This window comes from Schistocerca piceifrons, chromosome X, assembly GCF_021461385.2.
Source record: "Schistocerca piceifrons isolate TAMUIC-IGC-003096 chromosome X, iqSchPice1.1, whole genome shotgun sequence".
In the NCBI taxonomy this organism is placed as follows: Eukaryota; Metazoa; Arthropoda; class Insecta; order Orthoptera; family Acrididae; genus Schistocerca; species Schistocerca piceifrons.
Window position 1 is genome coordinate 387,879,880 of NC_060149.1, and position 12,979 is coordinate 387,892,858.

Consider the following 12,979-nt stretch of genomic DNA (forward strand, 5'->3'; position numbering starts at 1 on the left):
AAGCAGTGGGACAGTGGATCGCTGTTATAATATTGTTATTACCCATCCATATGTTTCTCCCAGCAACAGTTATTCACTTGTAGATTGGTCTAAGCATACTCTCCTGTATTTCTGTGATAATTTGCTGTTCTGTCACTATTTCCTATATAATGCCCTTGACTAGTCTGGATGGAGTAACTCTGCAGTGTTACAGTAATAGTGAAAATATGCTCTTCACATCCAGCAGCTGTTGACTAAACTGGAACTCAAATTGTTTACTTAAACAGTGTACTGCACTGAATACAAAATAATAAAGACTGTGTCCATCCTATTTGGCAGCCTAGCTCAGACTGATCCTTTTTCCACCAATTTCCAGATAGAGAAGAGGGAGAGGGAGAGGAAGAGGGAAGTAGGGGAGGGCCAACAAAAGTCTATGGTGATAGTGTTGTGAACTAGGTCAGTTTGTCCCTGAACCTTAATGGAACACACACAAAATGTTATATTCCCTCCAATAAATTTGAATTTCCCGCATTTTTTCCAGGCCGCCATCTTGCATTGCCATACGTCATGGGAGGGGAGAGGGAGGGGAAGGGGCTGGGAGTTCCCTCAGGGGGACCCACGTGTCGGCTGAGGATAACCTCAGATGTCATCAGGTTTTGAGGGTGGGGGGATTGGGTAATTAATTGATCAATTAATTACTTTGCATAATTAATTTGATATCAATTTTATGTCAAAATTGCACCAGAACCGGCTTTTCCCACTTCTCAGGATTTTCTTTTTTTTCAGCCCTCATGTTTGTATGCTGAGAGCATGCTTTCTGACTTTTCTAGTAATTCATGTACGTAAAATAATGTTCTGGAGCCCTTCTCGACTTTTTGTCTATCGCCCAATGCTAAAAGCTGGTGGTAATTCCACTTTTATAGTAACTGTGTACCCTTTGTCTTATTACTTATTCTCAGTGAGTTCTCACTTCCATACTTTTTTTCTTGAATAAGTATTTACGCATCCTCGAGTAAAAATAATGCGAATGTGTGTCTTTATTTAATTTTACACTGATGCAGCCCCATCCTCTTTCCCTTTGTAACTCTGACAATACATGTTGAAGAGGGTTACGTCCTTCTCCTATCAGTTAAGAGTTATACCGTGACAGTACTGTGGCCTTACATTATACATTTTGCGGGTGGTCCCGCCAGCAGAAATGTCGGTACAGGAATAACTAAAGAAGTGCAATAAGACATCAGCGTTGGCGTCCTCCTCTGTTCACAGTCACTAAGCATTCAAAAAAAGGTTACCATGTTAATATTCCCACTAGAATTTGCGTAAGGCTAAATTTTATTCTCGTAAAGATAAAACATGTGTTGTGTGTACATTTAGCATATCTTAATAGTCTGCATGAGAAGCACATTGATTTGCCATTATGTCCAGAGTACCATGTTATGTGCAATGGCTGTCTCCCCAAATTGTTGACGACACTGGTTCAAATGGTTCAAATGGCTCTGAGCACTATGGGACTCAACATCTTAGGTCATAAGTCCCCTAGAACTTAGAACTACTTAAACCTAACTAACCTAAGGACATCACACACACCCATGCCCGAGGCAGGATTCGAACCTGCGACCGTAGCAGTCCCGCGGTTCCGGACTGCAGCGCCAGAATGACGACACTGGGTGAGCAGGGGATGTACAGGGTGGATTACAGGAAACTGTAACAGTCTCTTAAGCAGCAAATGTAGTCCATTAGACAGAACCACGCAGTTAAATTCAGTTAGCGCTCCTGGATGAGAAATTGTGTTATCCTCCGAAGTGCGAAATTCCGCAACACGATTTTTGAGACAGGTGTTGAGATTATTAGGAAATTATGTCGTCCAGTAAATTGGCAGCGAGAAACTGGATCTCATTTAAAGGCGACTATTGATCCCTTTCATACATGTTGATGAAATGGTTATCTGTGAGTCATTCTGATGGCACACCATAGAGTCTCCTACACTAATTTTACTGTTACTTCACTGCGCTGGGCCCTGCTGGAAGAAAGATGGGTCAAGTCAAGTGTTTTATTTCATATAAGTTCCAACATTCCTTATTTTTTGTGCGACTCAGTTGTGTGACTGTGTGGTTAGTTGAAAATTGACGCATCATCGTGGCGTTTTTTAAACCTTAACGAAAACAGTCCTATCCCAGAAGAGAACGTTGCTTGGAGCGTGACAGAGAAGTGCTTTGCGTAAGGAAAATCTCTCCCCACCATATGAAAGAGAATGTTTCTTTGGAAGTGTAAAAGAGCTCCTTGCATGAGGGAGATGGTAAAAGGCCGAAACGCACGACGAGGAATCCACTGATTTATTTACTTTCTAACGAAAACTGCGCCCTACCACTCGATAGACGGAGCAAGTTTTGGACATGAGAGACAATTTCAGAACGTAAACGGACAGAGAGACACATAGCCTCGCACGACCCATGGTTGTAGTGTTTCAAATGTACCGGACATCTCACCTCCCTACGGGGGACAGAGCTCCGTTTCAGGAGTATGGAAGATACCAGAGTCATAAGCCATGGAAATATTGGGCATTTTAAAATTTAACGAGCCTTTTATCCCCTCCATCAGGATGCGAAATCAGCACTTGCAAAAGGGTGGGTGCAGCAGATGACAGAGTAAGGGATGCATTCAGAGTAGGAAAGTTACGACAGGCCGGAGAGAGTGTGACTGGTCACTTTCAAATTTAACTCATTTTGCTTTCCACCAAGCCTAAGGACCGCGGAATTACCTCAGTTTCGGAAGTGTTTCCGCTAAAGTGAGAAGCGAGTACGGGGCCGTGATGCACAGAGGAGATGCGGACACTGGTGCGGCATCTGATTGTTGTCAGTACGTCCGCGGACGCGAGTGTGCAACATTTCCTGCTGTTCTTAGCAGGACCGAGTTTAGGCCATGATATATCACGTTCTTATTGTTTTCGTTTTCGGTTACTTGATTCAGTCAAGTCAGGGAGATTGCTGGGTTCATTCATACGCCTCATAATGACCTTGGGATCAACCAAACTATCACCAGTGCTTTGTTCTTAGCTGGGCCGTAATTCTACTCATTTTGTCGCCAGTGTTTGAAATAGTGATCAGTAGTTAGCAGAGAAGCTTGTATGCAAGAAATGCGAGAAAATAATAATTTTCCCTTGTTGTTGTTGTTGTTGTGGTCTTCATTCCTGAGACTGGTTTGATGCAGCTCTCCATGCTACTCTATCCTGTGCAAGTTTCTTCATCTCCCAGTACCTACTGCAGCCTACATCCTTCTTAATCTGCTTAGTGTATTCATCTCTAGGTCTCCCTCTACGATTTTTACCCTCCACGCTTCCCTCTAATACTAAATTGGTGATCCCTTGATGCCTCAGAACATGTTCTACCAACCGATCCCTTCTTCTAGTCAAGTTGTGCCACAAACTTCTCTTCTCCCCAATTCTATTCAATACCTCGTCATTTGTTATGTGATCTACCCATCTATCTTCAGCATTCTTCTGTAGCACCACATTTCGAAAGCTTCTATTCTCTTCTTGTCCAAACTATTTATCGTCCATGTTTCACTTCCATACATGGCTACACTCCACACAAATACTTTCAGAAACGACTTCCTGACACTTTAATCTATACTCGATGTTAACAAATTTCTCTTCTTCAGAAACGCTTTCCTTGCCATTGGCAGTCTACATTTTATATCCTCTCTACTTCGACCATCATCAGTTATTTTGCTCCCCAAATAGCAAAACTCCTTTACCACTTAAAGTGTCTCATTTCCTAATCTAATTCCCTCAGCATCACCCGACTTAATTCGACTACATTCCATTATCCTCGTTTTGCTTTTGTTGATGTTCATCTTTTATCCTCCTTTCAAGACACTGTCCATTCCGTTGAACTGCTCTTCCAAGCCCTTTCCTGTCTCTGACAGAATTACAATGTCATCGGCGAACCTCAAAGTTTTTATTTCTTCTGCATGGATTTTAATACCTACTCCGAATTTTTCTTTTGTCTCCTTTACTGCTTGCTCAATATACAGATTGAATAACGTTGTGGAGAGGCTACAACCCTGTCTCACTCCCTTCCCAACCGCTGCTTCCCTTTCATGACCCCCGACTCTTATAACTGCCATCTGGCTTCTGTGCAAATTGTAAATAGCCTTTCGCTCCCTGTATTTTACCCCTGACTCCTTCAGAATTTGAAAGAGAGTATTCCAGTCAACATTGTCAAAAGGTTTCTCTAAGTCTACAAATGCTAGAAATGTAGGTTTGCCTTTCCATCATCTATTTTCTAAGATATGTCGTAGGGTCAATATTGCCCCAAGTGTTCCAACATTTCTACGGAATCCGAACTGATCTTTCCCGAGGTCGGCTTCTACTAGTTTTTCCATTCGTCTGTACAGAATTCGTGTTAGTATTTTGAAGCCGTAGCTTATTATTTCCCTTCTTAAAGCTGACGATTTCTTTATTTTTTATCCCCACAGGAGTATATTCGCGATATTTTTGCAGATTTGTTGAGTTGTGGGGACAATGTCTTGTCATATAATGTTTTGGTAATCATCCATTGCTTGTGATCTTGTTTTGGTTGTTCGTGTCTCTTCAACTAGTTGATCGTGTCTTAAGAAATTAAGATGAATTTTGACACAAACAAAATGCTCTTGCTACGTGTCAAGTCTACATTTCACTGCAAGGATCTTACCATGCAATGTAAGCGTTTAAAAAACATCTACATCTACATACATACTCCGCAATCCACCATACGGCGCGTGTCGGAGGGTACCTCGTACCACAACTAGCATCTTCTCTCCCTGTTACACTCCCAAACAGAACGAGGGAAAAATGACTGCCTATATGCCTTTGTACGAGCCCTAATCTCTCTTATCTTATCTTTCTGGTCTTTCCGCGAAATGTAAGTTAGCGGCAGTAAAATTGTACTGCAGTCAGCCTCAAATGCTGGTTCTCTAAATTTCCTCAGTAGCTATTCACGAAAAGAACGCCTCCTTTCCTCCAGAGACTCCCACCCAGGTTCCTGAAGCATTTCCGTAACACTCGCGTGATGATCAAACCTACCAGTAACAAATCTAGCAGCTCGCTTCTGAATTGCTTCTATGTCCTCCCTCAATCCGACCTGATAGGGAACCCAAACGTTCGGGCAGTACTCAAGATTAGGTCGTATTAGCGTTTTACAAGCGGTCTCCTTTACAGATGAACCACGTCTTCCCACAATTCTACCAATGAACCGAAGACGACTATCCGCCTTCCCCACAACTGCCATTACATTCTTGTCCCACTTCATGCAATGTTGCACCCAAATATTTAATCGACGTAACTGTGTCAAGCGCTACACTACTAATGGAGTATTCAAACATTACGGGATTCTTTTTCCTATTCATCTGCATTAATTTACATTTATCTATATTTAGAGTTAGCTACCATTCTTTACACCAATCACAAATCCTGTCCAAGTCATCTTGTATCCTCCTACAGTCACTCAACGACGACACCTTCCCGTACACCACAGCATCATCAGCAAACAGCCGCACATTGCTATCCACCCTATCCAAAAGATCATTTATGTAGATAGAAAACAACAGCGGACCTACCACACTCCCCTGTGGCACTCCAGATGATACCCTCACCTCCGATGAACACTCACCATCGCGGACAACGTACTGGGTTCTATTACTTAAGAAGTCTTCGAGCCTCTAACATATTTGGGAACCAGTCCCACATGCTCGTACCTTAGTTAGGAGTCTGGAGTGGGGCACCGAGTCAAACGCTTTCCGGAAGTCGAGGGATATGGCATCCGTGTGATACCCTTCATCCATGGTTCGCAAGATATCATGTGAAAAAAGGGCGAGTTGCGTTTCGCAGGAGCGATGCTTTCTGAAGCAGTGCTGATGCATGGACAGCAACTTCTCTGTCTCAAGGAATTCATTATATTTGAACTGAGAATATTTTCGAGAATCCTGCAACAAACCGATGTTAAGGATATTGGTCTGTAATTTTGAGGATCCGTCCTTCTACCCTTCTTATACACAGGCGTCACCTGCGCTCTTTTCCAGTCGCTCGGGACTTTACGTTGGGCAAGAGTGTTGCGATAAATGCAAGCTAAGTAAGGAGCCAATGCAGTAGAGTACTCTCTGTAAAACCGAATTGGAACCCCATCAGGACATAAGAAAACAGTGACATCGCTAACAGTCCCCCCAAGAGCACTCTGACATCATAGCAATATTGTGGGCTTGGACGTGACAATGGGAACATTTCTACCGTACATTGTTAAATTACATTAATACTCCACACTTGTGCCACTACCATTGGGATATGACTGGGGAGGTAGTTACACCTTTATGTAAAACACGTAAAAAATGCTGGATGTCATACCTACCGCCCACCCCAGCACTGCACTTGGCCAAGAGCGGCCTGTCCCTGCACAACTCACAGCACTCCAAGTGTGTAGCCATCACAGCCTCCACTGCTGCTGCCACTGTACATCCTGTCCAGCTGCTCCGAGAGTCGATCCACATGTAAAGATGCAGCCAACAGCCACTGTCTGCGATAGCGTGTTGAGGGTGGAGGAGTGGACTAAGTACTGAATGTTCACTCACATGCACACTAGCACTACCTGACCAGAACAATGAACATTTGGCTGCTCCACGCCAGCAGCTAGAGCGCCCTATACCATGAGTCTCATATTCTTGAGAGAATGATATAACAAAATGTCCTCTAATTACAAAACATATATGAGCAGAGAGAATGTGTGTATTTGCATCCCTTCTACTTTCTTGTAGTGTGCTCAAAAATATTCCAACATCTCTACTGTGCTGTATACTGTGCTCCCAGCAACTGCCACTACAGTGCTGGTGCAGGCGTTTGCCCTCGCTTCACTCCACCAATGCACACACGCTCGACTCTGTCTTGAGTCAGCACTCAGCCTGTGGCTTGCTGCTGCAGGGCCAGCCAGAGCCACTGGGCTTAATATACACACACACACACACATACATGGTGTGATTTTTAAAATATAACTTGTCTCTTAGTCATTGGGGACAGTTCAAAAAATAAGGCATTATCAATCTTACTCATTTTCTCTGTGGCAAGACATGTACAGTAAGCTTTGTTACGTTGTCTGTACTATATTGAGTACTGCTTATTAGCCAATATCACTGTGGTAGTGCACTGTATGCAGCCTGGGTCATGTGTCTCGGATGGACAAGGTAGTTGGGCATTCCCTTGCTTATTAAACAATCTTTCATTAGTCCTCCAAGCACTAAACAAAGTTATTTTATAGACAAGTGAATTACCTGCGTTTCGTATCATCCCAGAATGTTTCCATTAAAATCTTCTTCCACTTGCATTGTAGCTACTGAAATGTAGATTATGCGAATTTTGAACAAAGGCTAAAGTGATCAGGTCAAAGTTAGCAGAAGATATACTGTAGGCCCTGTTTTTATTTTTACACTATGATTTGTACATCATTTGCAAAAATCTCGTACTCATAGCCTGTCTAATATTTGTTTGAATCTTACAGTATTCTGTGTAATGAGCTGCTCCAGATTATTTGCCTTGTAATCTTTCACACACTCTCCATTTTCTTTTAAATGAGACTCTGAGGTCTTGTCTTATCTATACTGGATACGTTTCGTTGCAGGAATTGAGTTTATCGTCCTTCCACTATTGACTTCCATCACTGGTGATGTAATACTGAAGACGCTTGCGGAACACCACATTACTATAGGGGTGAGGACGGCTTCTGGCGTCACTCGATAAGGTTAATAGTGGAGTGGGGGCCAGTGGTGTCCAGGGAGAGACTGGTGATTGAGAGAAATATTTCATTAATGTGATGGCGTACGCCTTCGCCGGCACACCGGTCGCTACTAGGAAACACTGTATAGCAGGCGCTGAACTCAGCCCGCTGGTGACAAAAGAAGACCAAGAAACGCCCCCAGGCGACGCGCCGATAACGCCTCCTGGGCAGCGTGCATATAGACCATCGCCGACGACTCAGCTGTCTCAATCTCTCCGTCTAGTACCTCAGTACGTCGCATCGGGACTCTGTTCGTATTGCACCTCGAGACGTCGCATTGTGCACTAGTCTTCCACAGTGATAGTCGTCGCCTCGCAGGGAACGTTAGCCATTGTATATAGTTGTGATACGGATATGGGCAAGATTCAAGAATTAGATGTTAGTTGATTGCTGTTAACCACAGAACTTCATAATGGGCATCATTGAAGTTAAGTACTCAGTTGTTTCCTGTAATAAAGTGTATTATAACCACGTGTGGATTTTGTGTTGTAGTGAGAGGAAACCAGCCACCCACCTATCATACCACCCTTTCCTCATCCAGCCAGGAACCACAAAACATTACAAGAGGACACAGGCGCAACAAATGGCGACGAGTCTGATCAACAAGTTTTGTTTGCTTTTCTTGTGTTCCAGGTTGCTGTGCGGGAGCTGTCATTTGTGATTCTATTTGCTAATTTGTTCTTGTTGTTGCATGTATTTCACGAGGGTAGCTGCAGAACTAATCTACTTCTCTTTTTAGAGGCTTTGCACATTGCTTTCCTGTTTGTCTTTTCATATTTTGCTGTAATGTGTTAGCGTTAGAATGGCTACCCCACCACCTCCACCCTCTGCTCCTGCTCCAGAGCTAAATCAGATTTATCAGTTTCAGAACCAGCAAATCGCCACATTGCTGTCTACTGCCGCACAAGCTGTGTCGACTGCCCAACCGAGCAACCAACGGATCCAACAAGTGCCACCAAATAACATTCCAGCGTTTCGGCACTTCGATGAAAAAGAAGAGGAATGGCTCGAATATCTCACCCAGTTCCAGGCCCACAGTCGAGTCCATCGAATTCAATGCACTGTTAAATCTCGTTATTTCCTGTCCGTCGCGGGAACCCCTGTGTTTCGCTTGGTTAAAAAACTCTTCCCTACGTCGTCTCCCGACGTACTCTCCTATAACCAAGCAGTAGATGCCTTAAGTCAGTATTACTAACAGCAGATTCAGATGGCGGCGGCCAGATTTCAGTTCTTTCGACTTAAGATAAAACCGGATCAGACGTACTGTCAGTGGTATACCGACTTACAGGGTCTCAACAGGATTTCTGATTCAAGTGCAGTTGTGGCAGCTTTTATAGTGACATGATGATCCGTGATGCGATCACATACAATGTCCCTGATAGCAGAATTAGAGAGCGGATTCTCAAGTACTCAGATCCTTCGCTCCATCGAGTATTGAAAATATTATAATAATTCGATTTCGGCGCCATAGTAGCCGATAATTTTGATCAGGTCCCGATTTGTAGCCGGCCTGGGTGGCCGAGCGGTTCTAGGCGTTACAGTCTGGAACCGTGCGACCGCTAAGGTCGCAGGTTCGAATCCTGCCTCGGGCATGGATGTGTGTGATGTCCTTAGGTTAGTTAGGTTTAAGTAGTTCTAAGTTCTAGGGGACTGATGACCTAAGAAGTTAAGTCCCATAGGGCTGAGAGTCATGTTTGTACCCGATTTGTAGTGTCGAGTTGCCTCTTGCCCGCGATCGCCCCACTCAGCAGCCACAACGAGCGGGCACACAGATGCGCAGACGGCCTTGTAAAAAAAAGTAGCATGCCTATAAACCGAGTGAAGTCTTGTCCTCGTTGTTTTGCTCGCCATAAGCGGCAAGATTGTCCTTCGCGCAATGCAACATGTTACTCACGTGGGAAGAAAGGCCATGCCCGGGCAGTTTGCTTGCAATGGCAAAAGAATACCAATTCTGCCCGCTCTCGCAATAACGGGTCTTATGCACGTTCTGTGAATGCAGTGTTTTCAAAACCGACTACAGGTTCTAGTAGTAACTCAAGTAAGGTTGTGCCGTCATCTCGTTCCAGTGCAGTACCACGCCATTCCAACAAACTGTTTGTAACACTACAAATTGCTGGCCGTCGTGTTGACTTTCAATTGGACATAGGTGCTTCTATAACTTTACTTAATCGTGATACGTACGAACAGTTAGATTTCAGGTGTTGCAATCAAGAGCCAGTGAAAATATTTTTGGCTTAGATTCGTTTGACTTGTTTGGCCTTAGAATCCAAGACAATGTACTTCCAGAGACTGCTTTTAATCAAAAATACAGTGTAGCTAGTTTGCTTAAGGAATTTCCTGAACCCTTTTCTGATGAATGGGGAAAAGCTAATAATTTTGTAGCGCACATTACCTTGAGTCACAATACACAGCCTAAGTTTTTCTGGGATCGGACCATTCCCATTGCTTCACGAGACAGAGTAGCCAGTGAATTGAAAGAATTGAAAGACAATGGCGTGATTACTCCAGTGCAATCTAGTCAGTGGGCAGTCCCATTGGTTTTGATGCCCAAGACTTCTGGTCGCATTCGCATTTGTGACTTCAAAACTGCAGCCAATCCAGACAATAATTGACACTTATTCATTGCGTCACCCTAAGGAACTTATGGACAGGCTTGGCACACACCGTTACTTTTCTAAGACAGATTTGCGTTATGCTTATTTGCAATTACCACTAGATGAAGAATCACAAAGTGTTTATTGTTAATACACACCTAGGCCTGTTGAAGTATTTGCGTTTGCCCTTCGGCAGTGCCTCCGCACCCACCATTTGTCAACGTTACTTGGAACAAATGGTTCAAATGGCTCTGAGCACTATGGGACTTAACATCTGAGGTCATCAGTCCCCTAGAACTTAGAACTAGTTAAACCCAACCAACCTAAAGACATCATACACATCCATGCCCGAGGCAGGATTCGAACCTACGATCGTAGCGGCCGCGCGGTTCCAAACTGAAGAGCCTAGAACAACTGGGCCACACCGGCCGGCTTGGAACAGCTGACCGCTCAAGTGCCGTTCTGTTCGAACTATCTTGACGATATTGTCGTTTCAGGTCGTACGCCAGAGGAACACATTGCCAATTTACGTACTCTTCTTAGAGTGTTGTAAGATGCAGGACTGAAGTATCCTCTCGAAAAGTGACTTTTCAGACAGAGCTACAGTACTTAGGTCATGGGATAAATAGTCAGGGTGTGAAGCCCCTCCAATTTCATTTGCTTGCAATCTGTGACCTCCCTATTTCTCGCAATTATCTGAACTGCAGTCAGTACTAGGCAAGTTGACATACATTCGTTTCATTTCGAACGCTTCGCAGATCGCGTCTCCATTGCATCGCTTGGGTCGGGAAAATGTGCCTTTCGCATGGACCAAAGAGTGTCATGACACATTTCAAAAATGCCTTGCTCAGTGACAGGTGTTAAGTACATCGTGATCCTGCCGAACCAGTGATTTTTGCAAGTAGACGCCTCCTCTTACGGAATCGCTTTCGCTCAGAATTGGTGCTCAAAACAGACCTATTGCTTTTGCCTCAAAGTTGTTAACTCAGACAAATTGCAATTACTCACAAATTGAAAAAGCTCACGCTATTGTGAATGTGACAAAATTCCATCACTATCTGTTTGGTCACAAGTTCGGTCTAGTGACATATCGCAAGCGTTTGCAGTGCTTGTTTCATCCGTCAAAGCCGGTTGCTACACGTACCGCTCAAAAATTGCGACGTTTGGCTTCGCTTCTATCCCAGTATCAGTAAGAAATTACGAAATTGTGCACAGACCTACGGCACAGTATGGCAATTCTGACGCACTTTCTCGCCTTCCGATCGGCCCCGAACTGGTTTTGATTCCTCTGACGCAGCTTGTTGCCAGATCGATGCGCAGGACTCTAAATTGCTGCAATCTTTTCCATTGAATTACAGAAAAACTGCACAGGCCACGGAAGCGGACCCTTATCTGAAGATTTTGTTGTATTACATTCGCAAGTCTTCGCCTCGCTCATTGAACAGTATTCAGAACTCAGTAGTGCGCCGAGACTTTGCTCGTCGGCATAACGTTTCAGCACAACACGATGTGATCTTAGTACAATCTGACAGCGCACAATCGCGTGTGCTCATTTCCACAGTGTTGCACAGGAATGTGTTAAAACTGCTTCACCAAGGATATTAGGGAACTGTTCGCACTAAACAGTTAGCGCGCTGGCACTGCACTTGGTAGGGCATGGACGCCCATACCGAACAGATGACGTCACAGGGTCGCGCATGGGCGGAAAACCAATTCGCTCCGTCACAGATATTCTTAGCTTGGCCTAAGACTCAAGCCCCATGAGCCCCATGACACAGACTTTCCAGGACCATTCTGGAACTACCACGTCACGTAGCACCAGTCAAGTGTTGTCCTCAATTTTTTGGGTTGAAGGATTGCTTGAAGTCGTTGTTGCGGACAACGGACCTCAGTTCACATCACATGACTTTGAATAATTTTGTGAACAAAATGACATTTGTCATCTAACAAGTGCCCCGTTTTACTCCCATTCCAACGGAGAAGAGAAACGCTTTGTTCGCACATTCAAACAACAAATGGTCAAGCTTCACACTTCACACACTGGAACAGGCGCTGCAATTTTTTCTCGCCTCCTATCGCTCCCGCCTAAGGGACGGACCATCACCGGTGGCAGTTCTGCGTGGCCGCCGCAACCGACCGCAGCATCTGGCGCCGCCGATGGTCTGCAAGTATCGCTGTGCACCACGTGATCTTGTTCTTTACAGGGTTTTTGGCCCTGGGAGGGAGGCAAGATCCAGAAACGCAATTGCGCACATATGTATCTAATAGCAGGTCCCGATGGCTCGCAGCGCCGTCGCCAGAATCAAATTCGCATTGGTCGTTTGCCGCGAGATTCTCCTACTTTTCTTCCCCCAGAATCACGGCCTCACGGGACCGCCCAGTTTTCGCAGACGCCTGCTGGTGCCGCCACAGCACCCCACGACGTGCCAATGGACGTCGAGCCCTTGCCTCCGCCGTCGCCACTCTCTGACCCGATGGACCTGGACCCGCCATTGCCGTCATCTCCCCAGGAAACGTCTTCAGGACTGGACGTTTACCCTGAGCAGTGTTTTCGGGTGGACGTTCCTCTGCTCTCGCAAGCCAGATGGTAAGGTACTGAGGTACGGCTGG

At 44.8% G+C, this 12,979-nt stretch overlaps 1 non-coding gene across 1 annotated transcript; it reads left to right on the forward strand.

Moving 5' to 3' along the window:
* The first annotated feature begins 9,283 nt into the window (after positions 1 to 9,283).
* Positions 9,284 to 9,367, forward strand: Trnas-gga. The gene is given in 2 exon segments: positions 9,284 to 9,323; positions 9,333 to 9,367. It is a non-coding gene; the product is annotated as a tRNA-Ser (tRNA).
* The last annotated feature ends 3,612 nt before the right edge of the window (positions 9,368 to 12,979 follow it).